This window comes from Bos grunniens, chromosome X, assembly GCF_055505025.1.
Source record: "Bos grunniens cultivar Pamir isolate PY7600 chromosome X, Bosgru_T2T1.0, whole genome shotgun sequence".
Classification (NCBI taxonomy): domain Eukaryota; kingdom Metazoa; phylum Chordata; class Mammalia; order Artiodactyla; family Bovidae; genus Bos; species Bos grunniens.
In genome coordinates this window covers 38,880,344-38,897,126 of record NC_141194.1, presented here as the reverse complement: position 1 = coordinate 38,897,126, position 16,783 = coordinate 38,880,344, and the positions used below count along the sequence as shown (strand labels likewise).

The following is a 16,783-nucleotide window of genomic DNA, read 5'->3' as shown; positions in this document are numbered from 1 at the left end:
GGTTCCTCGGGCCTGCCCCGAGCGCACCCCGGAGCCTGGAGCTCCCCGGGAGAGGCGGCGACGGCTGGGCTGGGGGCTGGGGAGGGAACGCTCTAAGCCGCTGTCACCAGGGAATCGCAGCCCCAGGCGCGCAGCGCTTGCCTGCTCTGCTGAGGACACGTGCTCGGGAGGATCCGAGGAAGCGTCCCGCCTTCCTACGAGAGGCTCCCGGAGCGCCCCCATCCCGGGCTCTCCAGGACTTCCCCAGGCCCGGAGCGGGAGCTGCGGAATCCTGCGCGGAACAGACGCGCCTGCCCGCCAGTGCGTGCCAAGTGGGACAGTTCGGCAGCCCCCACCCTCACCAGGCCGGTGCCTGGGCCCTGATCTCCACCTTCTCCAGCCTGCAGGGCACTGGACAGGCTCCCCGAGGGGAATTTAAGACTTGCCAGCCTCTTAGGACCCTACCCTACCCTTCTCCCCCGGGAGCGGAGCGGGGGGGGCGGGGAGGCAGGGAAAGAACCGAGACGCCCCATTCGCCTCCCGCCGCGCCCTCCCTGGTGGGCAGGTGGGGAGCGTAGGAGCCCGAGCGCGGCGAGCCAGCGCGGTCTGGTTTCCTTTACGTTTACAAGCTATAAATAAACTTCCCCTTGGGCGGATGCGCGCTGCGTCCAAGGGTGGCTTCCCGCCGAATCGGGCGGGTGGTTTACGATCCGGGCAGGGAGCTGGTCCTAGCCTGAGCCCAGGGTGGGGCGCTGGCTCCAGGAGAGCTCAGAGGTCGGCCAGAAGTGGCCGAGTGACCCTCCATCCCCTGTGGGCCTGGGGTGCCTCGGCGTTGTGGCCCGAGGGTAGGGCTGGGTGATTTATGAGCCGTCACCCCACCCCGCCCCTCCCGTTTCACTTGTTTTCCTCGCCTTCTCCAGCTCAAACCCCATTCCCAAAGCCTCGCCCCCCCCCGTCCAGCGACGATTTGGCAATCGCAGGCAGCTTAGAGGGCCAACACCGGCCCCGGCAGGACGCGTGTCCGCAGGGCGTGGGTGAGGTCCTCGCTGCTTTCACCCCCGGGTCCCGGCTCGGGGCCGGGAGCCGGCGGCTGAGCGCGACGAGGTTGGGCGGTCCAGGGCGGCCTTGGCCGGAGAGACGGGGAGGAAGGGCTGGCCGCGCCACTCCGGAAACCGCGGGCCTGCCGGGTGGATCGCTGACCCTCAAAGTCACGAGGCGCGGGGAAACCACCGGCCCACGCCAGAACTGAGGCTAGCGCTCCAGTCGGAACCCTCCTGGGTGGTGCGCAGGTCCGCGACGGAGCCCGGAGGACGAGGTAGAAGACGTAGGGCAGAGGCCACCACGGGTCCCAACACTGCCCTCCATCAAAGGGGTGCCGTTTCATTCGGCCTTGGCGCCCACGCTGCGAAGTCTGGGGTCGGACCTCCTCAAGTCCTCAGCACACGTGTGTGTGTGTGTGTGTGGGAGGGGAGGGCGGCAGTGTACGTGTATGGGCCTATGGGGACTCAAAGGAGTGGGGTGACTGGCAGCTGCTACGATCGTTTCCGCTGAGACTTGGGAGGCCGCGGAGGAGAGGCGGCCAGCGGAGTGGGCGAGAGCCGGGCTTGGGAACTGGGAGGGGGCGTCTTCCCCTCTCCCCCCGTTCGGGGAGGCTCCGTAGCGAGCTCCCCAGCATTCTCTACCCGTCTCCCGGCCGCAGCCCCACACCGCCCCAGGCTCGCTCCTCTGCTCCGTGTTTGTTTAACCCTCAACCCCTCCGCGGCAGCTGCGGGTAAAAGGATTCCCGGCGCGCTAATCCTGGGGCTGGACCCCAGGCTTCGGCCGCCGGGAGCGCCCCTCCTCCTCCCAAACCTCGAGGCCGAAGGTCCCCAGGGGCCGGCGCCTCCGCCACCTAATTGGGCCTGGGGGCCGTTGGGGATCGACAGAAGGGGACCCTTGGCAAGGTCCCCATTGTTCCCCGGGAGCTGGGAAGCTGACTCACGCTCCGAACACAGAGCGATGCCGAGTGTTTTCTCGGCAGCCTTCACCCGAGTGCTTTATTTAGACAGGCTTTATTTACAGTACACATGTTTTCGGCTCGTTATTCTGGAGGCGGGAGTGGAAACTGGGCAGAGCAGGAGTTCTCCCCGTGAGCCTCACGTTTGGAAAGGGGTTGAGGCTCAGCGCAGTCGAAGGTTCCCACTCCCGCTTGCTCTGTTCCCTAGTGAGTTGATGCGGAGGAAAACGGTGAACCGGTGGAAGTGGAGGGCGGGGGGCGGGGGCAGGTTTACACAGGGGGTCACCCCTCCCACAATGCCGCCCTTCAAAATGCATAGCACCCCAGATACGTGAGACATCCGCATGCCTATTGTAGAGACTTGGTGGGGGGCGGGGTAGAAATTCACACGGACAACACACACCGGCTAAGAAGAGCGTCTTTAACTCTTTCTCCTGGGCTGCTTCCTTCCGGTTTTTTTGCACTTCTCGGGGTTATCCAGGACTCGGTTTCTCTCTGGATTCTGGGACGGGCCTTGTCCAGACTCCTGAGTGGAGGGTACAGGCCAGCCAGGCGGCTAGAAGGCCTCTGGTTGCCAGCCCTTAGTGAAGCCTGCTCTTTTGGCAGCTGCTCAGTAAGTGGGGTGGTCCGGTTAGGGGGCTGCAGGAAATTGTCTGAGCTAGGTGAAACATTTTACAAAACCTTTGGGGGGCCTACGGTTGACTGGAAGCTGGCAATGTTCAACCAAACCAAGGTTAACGAGTTCTCTCTCCTGACTTTTAAGGTGCAGTTCAGAGAAAACTGGGGGTGGCGCTCTTCAGAGGAAGTAGGTTTAATGGCATTTCCTCTCATTTTTCTCCACAGCGAGGTGTTGCAGTCGTCCCCTCCTGCAGCTTGCAGAGCTCAGTAGCCTCTCTTGGGTTGGGGTGGCAGAAAGGCCTCTCTGGAGCCCCTCTTTGGCCGGGGGTGGGGGTGGGGGAGGACGACACAGCTGACTTGATCTCTCATGGCCACTGAATTCGCAGTCTTGGCCCATTCTGCTTGGAGTGAAGAAGGGCAGGCAGAGTGCAGGTCCTAGGAAGGGCACAGGACACAATACAGACACCCGGGTCTCTTCTGGTCTTCCTCTAGTGTAGCCCCTGGACTGCTTAGGAGTCAAGGCCCAAACAGCCTTAGCCTGGTTTTCTCTCCCTCTCTTGAGTCTCTGCCTGCAAACCCTTAGGGGCTCTCTGGGGTTTGTTTGCAGCGCTGCTCTTCCTGAATCCCTTTGGTCCCTGCCCGTTGGCTTGGGGGGCTGACCTCTCCCCTGCACGCATGCCCACCCCATTCCCATTTTCAAGGGGCAGTGTTGGAGCTCCGCAGCCTTGAACTGAACTGGGGCCACGTGAGAGAAGGAGATGGCTTGACCTTTGCAGGAAGGGACGTGAAGGCAGATTCACAGCTCGCAGCGCTGCAGGGAGACCCAGGGCTGCACAGGGAGCCGCAGGCGTTGCCACAGCCCCAGCAGCTCTGACGGGAGCCTGTAAGAGGAAACCAGCTCCGGGAGGCCAAGAGCTTCTGTGCGATGTGTGTGTGTGTGTGTGCGCGCGCGCGTGTGCGCACACACAGGCCGCTCATTGAGCCTTTGGTGGTGGGGAAGCTGAGGCTACTGTCAGTGTATGGCAGTGGGCAGTGGAGGGGGGCTCACAGAGAGGCTGAGGGCCAAGGTTGGGGCTGCAGTGGAGGATGGGGCCTCTGGAAAAGAAAATTGCTAAAGGAAGCCGGCCCTAAGAGGCCCAGCCACCTGGAGACTGGCTTATCAGATGCGGGTGGGGGGTGGTGTCCAAGCATCTTAGCAAAGTACAGCCTGGGGAGGGTAGAACTGCCAAAGGATAGGGAGTCTGGAGCTTGCTTGGGTTTTACACATTATTTGGGGGTGGCGTCTCCCAGGGAAAAACAGCAGGCCCTTTACTTGGAAGTCCCCAAAGGCCTCAGGTACAATGATCTCAGACCCGGCAGTCCAGGCTCACCCAGGGGTGTGCTCTGGGGAAGGGGCGGCAGAAAGTGCAGCCCCCTCTGGTTCCTTCCCAGGCTCTGGGGGAGGGAGTCGGCAGTGGGGGGGGAGTGGACCCACTGTACCCCGAGGCCGCTGTCATTACGGGGTGAGGTGGGAAAACGTGCTGCCTTAGTCTGGCTGCTGGAAACCATTGTTTGAGTCTGCACCCAGCGCTTCTCCAGCCGGGCTAATTCTCCACGTGTCCAATTTTCGTGTCTGAAAAAAAGCAGCAGCACAGAAACAAAACCATATGACAGGACTGGGCTGCAAACCTTGAAGAATCGAGAGGGTGGGGGAGGTGGCGGCTGTGAAGGGGGAAGGGAAATTATGTGTGTATGTGTGTGTGTGTGTGTGTGTCTGTGTGTGTGGAGGGGGCAGCGGCGCACAACTCAAAGTTTTGTCTATTTTCTACCCGATCTCACCTCCCGGCGTGCTCATCTGATGCAGTTCCAACTCCCTCAAACGATTCCGCAGCCCTAGCGCTCGCGGGAGTGTGGAATTACAGTTGGGAGGTTAGGCGCCGCCGGGAGCGGCGACGCGCAGAGCCCGGGGGTGCGGAAGCCCAGGCCCGCAGCCACGAGACGCCCCGGCCGGCTCTGGTCGGCGCCCCACCCCCCCACCCCAGCGGCTCCGTCCCCTCCCAGGTCCCGAGCGGGAAGGTGGGTCACCGCACCCCCTCTGCTGGCTGCGGGAGAGGGGGAGGGGGAGAAGGGGGACAGGGCTTCTCCCGCCTACCTCTCTAGGGCTCGATACCCCCCTCCCCCCTTCCTGAGATCCATGGCCTTAAAAAATAGCCGAAGGGCTAAACGTTTAGCTACGGGTTCAGCCTTCCCCCACCTGCCCCCGTGCCCTCTCCGCGTTCCCTAAACCCGCGAGGGCGCTTCAGGCCTGGCTTCCCCTCCTCCCCTCCCGCTTCCGCCCGTGCACGAGCTAGTGGCGGTCACTTCGGCGACTCTTTGGAGGCCGACGGCCCGGAGCTTTGTTCTCCCGGGGCTTCCCCTCCTCCCTCTAAGTCATCCCCGGCTCCACACTTTATCGGCCCCCCTTCCACGTCCGCGCACACAAACAACCCCGGTTCATAATCTCATTAGCATAGGCCTGAATCTGGGTGACCGCGAGGCTCCCCGCGCGCCCCGGCGCAGCACTGTACTTCGCGGCGAGCCGGAGTTTCCCGTCAGGCGTGCGCCCTGGGCGGGGGCGGGGATGTTGGCTTTGGGGCAGGATTGGGGCCGGCCGGGAAGAGGAGGCCGCCCGGGGCAGCCGGAGCTGCGGGAGAAAGGCCCCTCCCAGCGCCCAGTTGCCGTGGTCCCCGGAGCAGATGGCAACTTTGTCTCCTGGTGTGCGCGCAGCGACTTTCAACACATTCAAAAGGCTGCGCTCAGCCTGTCGGGGAAGCCTCGCTGACATTCAGAACCGATTAAAGAGCCGAGACGGTGCCAGGCGCAGTGGAGAGTTATGAATTAATCATGGGGGTTACCGATATCTGAGGCTCCCCAGGGCAGCCCCTCTATTATTAAGCAGCCCCCACTGCCCACTCCTGACCCCCACCCCCCACCCCCACCCCCTCCACAAAGAGGGTAGGCTCGGCGTCTTTTGCGCTGCCCCAATTAACAGCCACCGGATAATGTGAAAAGTGTTTGCCCTGCCACCCGAGGTGTGGGCTCAGGCCGCGCCGCTGGGCCTGCCAGACGCACGCCGGGCAGAAAAGCTCAGCTTCTGGGACCGGCCCTGGTGAGCGCGGCGCTCCCTCCAGGGAGTGGGGGTGGAGTGAGCGAGGCGCGTTCTTAGGCTCTGAGCCCCAGGCGCGGCTCCCTTCACTTCTGCAGGTGGGGAGGCCCTGGGTAGAGGGCGACGCCGCGGGCCACCCACCACAGGGTACGTGCCCTGGGCCTCGGGAGTAGCTGGCGGGCTCGTGGTTTTTCGTGGTGCTTCTGGCGATGTTCCAGGCATGGAAAAGCGAGGTTTGTGTGTGCTGTGAAAACCCGCACAGTGCCTGGGCCTTCTAGGAGGCCCACTGGCTGGAACCTTCATGCCCCAAGCAGCCCACAGTCCCCCCAAATGGGAACCCCCTCGACTACCGAACCCCCTGTCCGCATATTAAATCACTCACAGTCTTCTAATCTTCCCTATTTATTTCCCGGGCCTGCCTGGCCACAGATTTCTGCAAGACAGAGCAGTCTTCGGGTTCCTCCTGCTTCCAGAGGGGCCATAAAAAACAGATGGTCTCATTAGGAACAATTTATGCATATATATTTCGAAGAGTTCAGCAGAGCTGGGGTAGGTTTGCAGCCCCTGCGTCAGGCAGGAGCAAAATATCACCACTTGCAAATGTTTCCAGTTTGCAAAATAATGGCCTATCCAAAGTAGCTAAGCAACGAATTACTCAAACACTAGAAGGTTAGATGCCAATATTATCGCATTCCTCGTGTTCCTTAAACCGTCCTCTTCCGCGGTCACTGCATTTCGGAGAGAGGCTTGGGGGCCACGCACCCCTACGCCCGTGGCTTCCTTTCAACGACTATTTCCAATCTCCAAGTCAAATCACTTATTAATTATAGAGGCAACTCGAGCAAACCCAATTACCCGTAGGCAGCCCTTCCCAGATGGGAAGTCTGTCTCATTGCTCCCACGGTGGCCCAATTTCTGGGGGAGCCTTTCTTTTGCGTCCGATTTCTTTTTGTCAGTGGTCCGCCAGCGGCCCAGAAGGTTTCCTCTCCCTGGTTTTTCTTCCCAGAGGCAACTCCATTTTCTTACCCAGTTCCCCTTTCTTCCTCCAAGGAGACCTCCCCGCCCCTTAGGAGGCGCTGCCTTCAGGCTAAATTTACCGCCGCGCCAGGTTTAAGCCTCAGGCGTTGCAGACCTGGCGCGGGAATGGCGGAAGCCATAGACAGAGCCCTATTCATTTGCAAACGCGGAAGGCTGAATGATTCGCTCGCTTGGCTGCCCCTCGACTCCTCGGTCTTCCCTTCAGGCCTAGCCGGTGGCTCGGACTCAACACGGTTTGAGAGTTGTGACCCTGGGCTCCGCGGGGGTTCATTCCTAATCGGAAAAAGGCCACCTCACTTTTTAATGCCGCTACAGTTCTGGCCATATGGTAATGCTAATGCTAACCACCAGGACTCTTTGTGCCAAGCAGTTAATATACACGTCTATCTTCTTTAAAACTCGCGGTCGCGCATTTACAGAGGCATCGTTCCTCCCATTTTGCAGATGAGGAAACAGATTAATAAACTTGCCTCAAAACATGCTGTTACTTGGAAATGAAGCTCTTAATTCAAAACTTGCGTTTTCATTCACAGCTTCAAAGACACCTTTCAGAATAGTATAAGCCGTAGGGGGAGGAGTGGGCAGGGGCGTTTGGCGTGCAGCGGCAGGCCTAGCAGCGCAAAGGCCTCGGAGTGGTCTAGGCGTCCAGTAGGCATTTGGGTAGCACACGGGCTGGACGGGGGAAGAGATATGGAGAACCGAGGCGCGCCTGGGATTTGGAGCGCTAGGGTGGCTGCACTGGCTGGCGGCAGGGTTGCGGGGTAAAGCGCGGTCGCAAGGGTCTTGCAGCGCGTGGAGAGGGGGTCCTCAAGAGACCGCGACAACCCCTTACGGGGCTGTGGCGCGAGTGCGACACACTGCGCGGTGCGGAGGCCTCTCCCCGGCGACCTGGGGGGCGCGCGGCGTGCGAGCAGCCTCGCGACGTCCCCAGAGGCAGCTGGCCTCAGCCGCGCTTCCCGGCCGCGCTCGCTAAGATGGAGCCAGCAGTTCGGCACAGGAGGGGAGGGGAGGCGAGGCGAGGGGAACCGGGAGAGGGTTGCGCTGGCGAGCTGGTAACCGTCTGCAGCGAGGAGTGTAATTGCCCCTGTGACCGCGGGCGGCGAGGGCGGGGCGCGCGCCGGGCCTCCTCCCTCCCACTCCGCCGCCGGCGCGAAGCTGGCTTTTGGCTGGGAAGTCTTAGAGCTCCTCCAGGGCTTGGCCGGCTCCGCGCAGGGCGAGGCGCGTGCTGGCCCTCGTCGCTTGGACAGCCGTCCTCGGCACCCCCGCCTGGGTCCTTCCTTTTGCGAGCGGGCCACTTCCTTTGGCCTCCAGGCCCTTCCAGGCCCGGCCTCCCTCTTCCTTAGGGTGCGCTCTGGCCCGGGCCTGGGGCAGTCAGCTGCGCCCGGGTGATATCGGTCACCCGAGAGCGGCTTTCCCTGGAGGGGGGCGGGGCGGCCATCCTCCGGTGGCGGGTGACTTACAAGACCCTCCACCCCACCCTCGGCCCAGGCGAGCCCAGAAGCCCGCGCGCCTCGGGGGTCTCCCTGGGCCACCCCTGCTCGGCGAGATCGAGCTCGACTGCGCACACTGGGCCGCCTGTTCCCTGATCGAGGGGCGAAGGGACTCCAGGCACTCTCTGCGCCCCCGGATCTCTCCGCGTGGCTGGCGGGTGCGCTTTGCCCTTTGGTGGGTTCCTGGCCCCGCGCCGAGCAGAGGGGGCCGGGTCGGAGGTGGGAGAAGGGGGCCCGGGCCGGCTAGGGATTCCAGAGTTTGTAACCCGTGTAGTTTCTGGCTTTCACGGCTCGTTTGCAATCCTCCCACAGGAAGATGTCTGCCAAGGAGGCCTGCGCGGCCACCCGGGTGTGTGAATGTGCGGGTGTGCGTGCGGTGTGTTTGTGGTTTGTGTGTGTGTGTGAGCGCGCGCGCGCGCGCACGAGCCCCAGTAGAGGCGAGAGGAAGCCGGCCCGACCACTTTTCTCGGCTGCAGTGCTGCGATCGCGTCCTGCGGCGCAGGGGCTGGCACCCAGGGCTCGCCCGCGCCCCAGCCTCGGCCCGGCGGGCGCCCAGGCGTCCCTCTCGAGCTTCCTCCCTGTCCTCCCCCACCCCCACCCCGGGCAGGGACTGTTAACCCAGGCAGGTGACGGCGCCCTGGCGCCCGTCGTGCGTTGGTCTTTATACCTCGTGAGTTCAACACTAATGAGTTATGGGTTGGCCCACGAAAACATAATGTGTAAATTAGGAATTTAATGATGTGTAAGATTAAAAGCTGCGCAGGGTTGCATTTATTTAAGGCTGCCATCTTGTGTTCGCAGAGAAATTACTTGAACGACATTGACCCCCCTCGCCCGTAAGAGTGGAAATGGCGCGGGGGCGGCGGCGGGTTCTGGGGGCTCCCGGCCGTGGGACTTGAGGCTCCTCTCGGCCCTCTCCCAGGGCAGGAGGTGGTCTGTGGAAGCTGAGGGCTGATTTGGGGTGGGCCTATTCCTAGGAAGCCTGCAGAGGCGCTGATTAAACTCTTTCCCCCTTTTGGGGATCCAAGGGATCCAAGATTGTCAAGGCCCACAGGGTGGGGGGTTGCGAATTTCTGGGAAACTTAATGCTTCTTCCTGTCCTGATGCACTCATAGGATTTAGGGGTTGTTTCCAGAATTCAAAAGCATCTATTAAAAATAAAAAATTTTAAAAACTCGTTTCTTTTTATTTTCAAGTGCTGAGTCTCCCTTCACAGAGCATCCAGGGGCCCCCAGACCCAGGCAGGCCTGGAAGCTGGATCCTGAACTCTCAGGTTCATACAGATTCGGCTCACTTTTTGTAGGATTTTTTTCTTATTTGCAAATTCGAAGGGCAATTGTGAAAGCAGAGACTCCTGGCCTTTATACTCCGACAGTGGGGCTCCCTGCTCTATGCCAGCATGCTTGTACACTGGCCAGTTCTCACCTCAGTATTGCTTCCTGCAGTTTTCCCAACAAAAGCTTCTGGCCGTGTATGTGGCCTGAGATTCCCTCTCAGGTGCTCCTCCGACCCAGGTGAAGCATGTGCCAAACAGCCACCACTTCAAGCCTTTCTATCTGGTTCTGCAGCTCCAGTGACCAGCAGCTGGGATGTTCTTCGTGCCCACTAGCTGGGAGGCCTCTCTGACCATCTCTGCCCAGCCCTGCGGTGGCTGAGGAGGGAACGAGGTAAGGTTGGGCATTCCTGGGACCCAGTCCAGAGATAGCTGTTCACCCCCTGGGAAATGAGGGCTTTCCTTCTCCAAGGGACTGCTTTGCACCTGGAAGAATGCCATGGCCTGGCAGGGCTGGAGCTCTAGTGTTTAGGGGGGCCTGGGAGGAGTAAAAGCAAAGAAAGGATTGGATCCTGGACTTCTATTTAGGGAACCAAGGCTTGTTTTGGTAAATTACAGAGTGCCAGGGACTCAGGGGACACGGGGAGGCCTTCAGCCTGTGCTTTCTAGGCCTTGAAAGAGTTAATGGGAGAAGTGTTGCTCCTGGTTTGTCTGTTTGCTCAGGCCTCACACTTATCTAACCAATCGCTGGAAGGGTATAACTTTAAAAGTTTCATCCTCTCTCCCGCTTGGCTGGGAATTTCAGAAAACCCTTGCTTAAGTAATCATGATAATCCTTTGAAATTCCTTAGGGTCTAAGGCCATTTGGTGTTCCCACTTGAGTCCTGTTTTGAAAAAAAAAAAAAAAAAAACAGACAAGGAGAGAAGAAGGCAGCATGTAATAAAGAACATTCCAGCATATCCATCTGAAATCTACCCCCCTGACATGGCTATGTTGCCCAGATAAGCTTCCTAAGTGTGTCCCCAAGTTTCTGAGAAGTGGCACTGCCAGGCCTGGATGTTGGTGGCAAAGAGAAAGATCAAAGGGAAACCAGGCTAGTGGGCCACAGTTCCCTTTTTGGTAAAAACATGAAGGGGACACTTGACCACCTCGGGGAGCTGGGGGAGGCATATCGTATTGTGGGGAGCAGGTTAGAGTTTGAGGTGCTGCTGATATCAGAAAGTAGGTGTGTGGTTTCTCAGAGCAACTTCAGCCAACTTTTTTCATTGGTGTTTGTTGCATGATTGTCCCTAAGGGGTTCTTCAGCCCTGGACCTGCCCTCTGCAGCCCATATCAGCCTGTCATGGAAAAATGCCATCCCACCATCTCGGTCCCTAGCCACACTGTCTCCGATCCAGGGCTGAGGGCTGCAGGCAACCTGGCCCTTTATGCAGCCTGGCACCGTTCAGTTTTTGAGAATCTCCCACCCCCACCCCCACCAAGAAATTCTTCTTCTTCTTTTTTTTTTTTTTAGAAATTCTTCATTGAGCTATCACAGCATGCTGGCCAGGCCTGTTCCCATTTCTGGTGACATTCTCCAGGGTTTTGTTTTGTCCTTTATACACCATTCCCAGAGAGGCTGCAGGAGGAAGCGAAAGAATGCCTGGCTGAATTTTTGTAGGTCTTTTCTAGTCCATTCTGCAGCTGATCTAGCTCTGCGTGCTTAGGCAGGCCTTCCCGCCTCTGCACCCTGGTGTGTGGGGGGAGGTGATTTCAAAGGACCTTTTCAGCTCAGACATTCTGGCAATTTCTTTGACAAGGCAGGAAGGAGGTAGGGTTCGCATCCTCAAGACAGGATCTAGGGAAATGGCAGGTTTTGATTGATTGGGAGGTTTTGGTGTTTATGGCTTTGTTGGCCGCTCCTCAGATGTGGTAGATAGCTTGAGCTTTGCTCAACATTTGGTCCCCTTCTAGATTCAGGACCCACGCTTTGTCTGGGGGAACCACTGCTTTCTGACTGAGCCCAGGTGCTATGTGGGAGGAGACTGACCCTGTCTTCTGCCTACAGAGGTGGGATGAAAGGAGCCTTTGAACCTGCCCCCTCACCCCACTATGGCCACAGCGATTGGTTCAGAGGTGGGTGTGTGACCTGAGTGGGTCCCAGAGAGACAATTTCAGAACTTGCTGTTTCTAGTGGAAAAGAGAATCACGCTTTCTACTGGGGTTACTGAAACGATAGGCTATAAGCCTGGGCTGGCTGACAGCCTGAGGTAAGAGCCAACAAAGACAGACCAGAGCCAGGTGACAGACTCTTCATTGTTTGAACCCCTGGATCCCGTTGAACCTGAAGCCAGCCCTGCCCCAGGATATTTTAGTTATGTGTGCCAATAAATTCCCTTTCTTTGCTTAAATCACTTGGACCTGGGTTTTCTGTCACTTGCAACTGAGAGAGTCTTTAAAAATTTTATTTATTTATTTATTTTTGGCTATACTGGATCTTCATTGCTGCACAAGAGCTTTCTCTAGTTGCAGGGAGTGGAGGCTACTCTACTTGTGATGTGTCGGCTTCTCACCACAGTGACTTCTGTTGTTGGGGAGCACGGGCACTCAGCGTGGGCTCAGTAGTTGTGGTGCCCGGGCTTAGTTGCCCTGTGGCATGTGGGATCTTTCTGGACCAGGGATTCAAACTGTGTCCCCTGCATTGGCAGGTGGATTCTCAACCACTGGATCTCAAGGGACATCCAAGAGAGTCTTAATTTACCTGCCATCCTAGGGAAGCATAAAGGTTACTACCCTCAGACAGGTTCAGAAAAGTTAAATCCAAGAGGTGGGGAACCAGGATGGGAACTCAGATCTCTATATCACAGTGCTTGCCCCAAGGAGCTTTATCATCATTGTAGTTTTCTTTCTTTCTTTCTTTCTTTCTTTTTTTCTGGCCTCTTTACATCTTTCTAAAGGACCCACCCAGAAGTGAACCTAGTATGCTGGGGCATCTTCTCTGCAGTTGATGCCAGGGGAGAATGTTTGCTTTTATTTCTGGTGGAGCCCGTCCAAGATTTCATGCCTTGCTCTCAAGCCCTCTCTCGAGCTATCCTCCCAAGATTAACTTCCTTTCTTTTGGTTTTCTGTTTTGTTTTCTTGCCCTCATTCCAAGGACATTTTCCTGACTCCCATCCATTCCCTTAATCTGATCTTCTATATTCTGCTTTCAAGACACTTCCCAAGCCTGGAGCTGGAAATAGTGCTTAGCACATGGTAATAAGTGCCTGGTAATTGTTAGTTTGCTGTGGCGTGAATCACATTGCTTCCTTTCCCCTCATCCACCAAACATTGATCCTCTGTATATATTTATTTTCTCATTTATATATGTATATTCTTTTTTTGGATTCTTTCCATTATAGTTTGTTACAATATATTGAATATAGTTTCCTGTACTATACAGTAAATCCTTGTTGTTGATCTGTTGCTTCATTTTCTAAATTTCACACACTACTCCCTTCTTTTGAACAATTCCTAAGGTCCCAAGTCTTTCATGAAATCTTATCAATATCTGAGGAGGAGGTGGCCATCTTCCCTGGCTCCGGCCCAGATAAATGTGTGTGACCTTGTTTCCTCCCTACCCCAGCCCTGTCAGTATAAAATACCAAGAGCCTGGACCTGGTGTCAAATATTCTACTTAGTCTCACTCACACCCATTCCAACTCTCTTTTGCTTTCTCATTCTGTACCACAGAGACCAGATAGTGAAGTTCTCAAATTGCCAGGCTCCTTTAGAGCTGGTGGTGGCCATATGACTCAGTTCCGCTCAAGGAGAGGTAAGCAGAAATCTCTGGGAAGGATTTTCCTTCCCAAATAGGGCAAAACCGTGAAAAGAGAAGAATTTTAATCCCTCTGTCTTCTTCCTGTCTGGAACTTGGATCCCGTGCCTGGAGGTACAGCAGCCATCTTGAGACCATGAGGATGAAACTGGCCTGAAGAACAGGAAGAGTTCAGGTCCTGGATAAGGAACAGATGAGCCCTGGATTCTATATGTTCCTCTGGACTTCTTTTGCAAGAGAAAAATTAACTCTTTACTCAGGCCACTGTCAGGATTTCTGTTACTTGTAACATTTGTATAATTGACATATCCGGGTTCTGTTCCCAGTTCTGCTCTAATTCATTGTGTGGTCTTGGGAAAGTGACTTCACCTCCTTGGGCCTCTGTTTCCTCATTTGGAGAATGAATATTCATGAGTACACGCTTCGGAAGATTTTTTTATAACTAACGTTCTGATTTTCTGAATATAGCTTTGTGTCCTTTTCTGCTTTCTCTGCCTGTGTTTAGGTCTTATTGTCTGAGACTGCTACCCTGCCTCCTGACTTTCAGGTCTGTTCCACTTTCTTTTTTCTTTTTAATTGATGCATAGTTGATTTATAATATTGTGTTGGTTTCAAGTGTATAGCAAAGTGGTTCAGTTTATATATATATGTGTATGTATTTATATGTATTTGTTGTTGTTCAGTTGCTAAGTCTTGTCCAGCTCTTTGCAATCCCATGAACTGAAGCACACCAGGCTTCCCTCTTCTTCAGTATCTCCCGGAATTTGCTCAAACTCATGTCCATTGAGTCGATGGTGCTATCCAACCATCTCATCCTCTGTATATATTTATCTTCTCATTTATATATGTATATTCTTTTCTGTGCTCTTTTCCATTATAGTTTGTTATAAGATATTGAATATAGTTCCCTGTGCCATTACAGTAAATCCTTGTTGTTTATCTATTGCTTCACTTTCTAAATTTCACATACTACCCCCTGATTAACCCAAATTATAAGAAGCTTGTTAGTCATGCTTAAAAACTGCTAATGGTTCTTCCTACCCACAAAGTAGAATCCTGAGTCTTTTTCCAAAATTCCCTACAAATGTGAAGGGGTGAATGAATATACTACTGTGATGACCAAGATCCTATGTAATTCACTCTAAAATAGGAAATTGATCCACTCAATAGGAAAGATTCTAGAAAGAGATTGAAAACACCACGAGAACTTAATCCGTGACAAACAAAGCTACCAAATCACCTTATTTAATATTTAATAATTATTTTAAAAATGCCATTAGCACAAGTTCTTGGTGTAAATAACTAACTTGGATTTGGATCTCACACCAGACCCTGCCCCCACAAATTCTGGATGGGTTAGAGTTAAATATAACAACAACAAAAAACCTTAGGAAAAATAGAAGCGTATTTCTAACATCTATAGGAGGATAACGTGGAGTTCATAGAAAATGACAAGGACAAAATGTTATGTTTCAACATAAGAATAAAGAAAACTTTTGCACAGTAAAAGTGTGGTTATATTTTGGGTTCTGTATCCTTTCCCTTTGACGTATGCATCTGGCCCTCCATCAGTACCAGAGCCTTGATGATGGTATAGCCGTAAAGTAAGCCCTTGTATCAGGTGGAGTGAGAACCCTGAATCTTTTGATCTTGAAAGCCTCTGTGAGCTGACTCTGTTTACCTTCCTCTTCCCCTCTAACTAGTCTGAGCATTGTCCCTGACACATATGAGCTTGAGAACTCATTGTGGCATGCCTGGGATATTGGGCCCCAGGCCACATCTGAAACCAACTCTTCCTTTAAGATTTATCTCAGTTTCTTCCTTTTCCATGAAAACTTTCTTGGTTCCCACTACTCCTCACTCTAATCCTAAAAGGGATCATTCTTTCCCTCTGGAATTCCCAGCACTCTTTATCTGTATCATTCACTTGGGCTTTAAAATGTTATGCTTGTATGTACTCTCATTCCCATGTATTACTGTTCAGTTCAGTTCAGCTCAGTTGCTCAGTCGTGTCCGACTCTTTGCAACCCCATGAACCACAGCACACCAGGCCTCCCTGTCCATCACCAACTCCCAGAGTCCACCCAAACCCATGTCCATTGAGTCGGTGATGCCATCCAACCATCTCATCCTCTGTCGTCCCCTTCTCCTCCTGCCCTCAGTCTTTCCCAGCATCAGGGTCTTTTCCAATGAGTCAGCTCTTTGCATCAGGTGGCCAAAGTATTGGAGTTTCAGCTTCAACATCAGTCCTTCCAATGAACACCCAGGACTGATCTGCTTTAGGATGGACTGGTTGGATCTCCTTGCAGTCCAAGGGACTCTCAAGAGTCTTCTCCAACACCACAGTTCAAAAACATCAGTTCTTCGGTGCTCAGCTTTCTTTATAGTCCAACTCTCACATCCATACATGACTACTGGAAAAACCATAGCTTTGACTAGATGGACCTTTGTTGGCAAAGTAATGTCTCTGCTTTTTAATATGCTGTCTAGGTTGGTCATAACTTTCCTTCCAAGGAGTAAGTGTCTTTTAATTTCATGGCTGCAATCACCATCTGCAGTGATTCTGGAGCCCAGAAAAATAAAGTCAGCCACTGTTTCCACTGTTTCCCATCTATTTCCCATGAAGTGATGGGACCGGATGCCATGATCTTAGTTTTGTTCTAGTACCTGACACATTGGGGCTGGTATACAGTAGGTACTTACTTAGTGCATGGTACATTGTTGGAGGAAAAAAATAAAGCAAACTCTGTTGCTAATTCGGGAAGGCAGAGGTGTGTGGGATGACAGGTCGCCCAAAGTACGCATGCATACTTTAGGTGCAGGTACACTTGGAAGCTGATTTGCAAGAAGGTCTCTGACACCATGTTGGTGGGAAGCTAAGTCTTCTATGGAAACAAGTTGATAAAGGCTCTATATTTAAACATGACTTGAAGTGGGTGTTATAACTAACCCTACAACCAGCTGCATAACAAACAGCCCCCAAATCCCAGTGGCTTACCACAAACACTCATTTCTCACCTATGGATGGCTGTGGCTTCTCTGTTCCAGGCTAGGTGTTGGATTTAGGTCAGCTCCCAGCATCTCTCTTTCCAGGGTGTTAGCTTGAAGCAGCAGCAGCAGCTACCTAGAGGCATTGGCAGGAGTGCAGGAGGCCGGGGCCAAACCAAGTAAGCACATTTCAAACCTCTGCTTGTATCTCATTTACTTACATGCCATTGACCATAGCAAGTCACATGGCCAACTGATGTCAGTGGGGCCCGGAAGTAGATTCCTGCCATAGAGGGGGTACAGGGAGAGGCTGGAGTGGGGAGGGGGAGTGAATATTTGCTGAGCACAGTGTATATAGTGCACAAACAAAGATCAAGGGCCCAGCTACAAAAGCCTAGAGCCAGAAGGGTGGAATGAGCCACTTGGGACCACACAAAAAGATCCAGGAGGAAGCAGCGCTAGGGAGGGGCTCTCATTGGG

At 54.5% G+C, this 16,783-nt stretch overlaps 2 long non-coding RNA genes across 2 annotated transcripts; one reads left to right on the top strand and one right to left on the bottom strand.

Annotated features, from left to right (window-relative positions):
- The first annotated feature begins 908 nt into the window (after positions 1-908).
- LOC147340173 (uncharacterized) lies at positions 909-14,824 on the top strand. The gene is made up of 3 exons (XR_015159420.1): positions 909-1,294; positions 9,814-9,912; positions 13,231-14,824. It is a non-coding gene; the product is annotated as an uncharacterized LOC147340173 (long non-coding RNA).
- On the bottom strand, positions 2,015-4,591 carry LOC147340174 (uncharacterized). The gene is made up of 2 exons (XR_015159421.1): positions 4,412-4,591; positions 2,015-4,205 (listed from the first exon to the last, which is right to left on the bottom strand). It is a non-coding gene; the product is annotated as an uncharacterized LOC147340174 (long non-coding RNA).
- Positions 14,825-16,783: the final 1,959 nt, after the last annotated feature.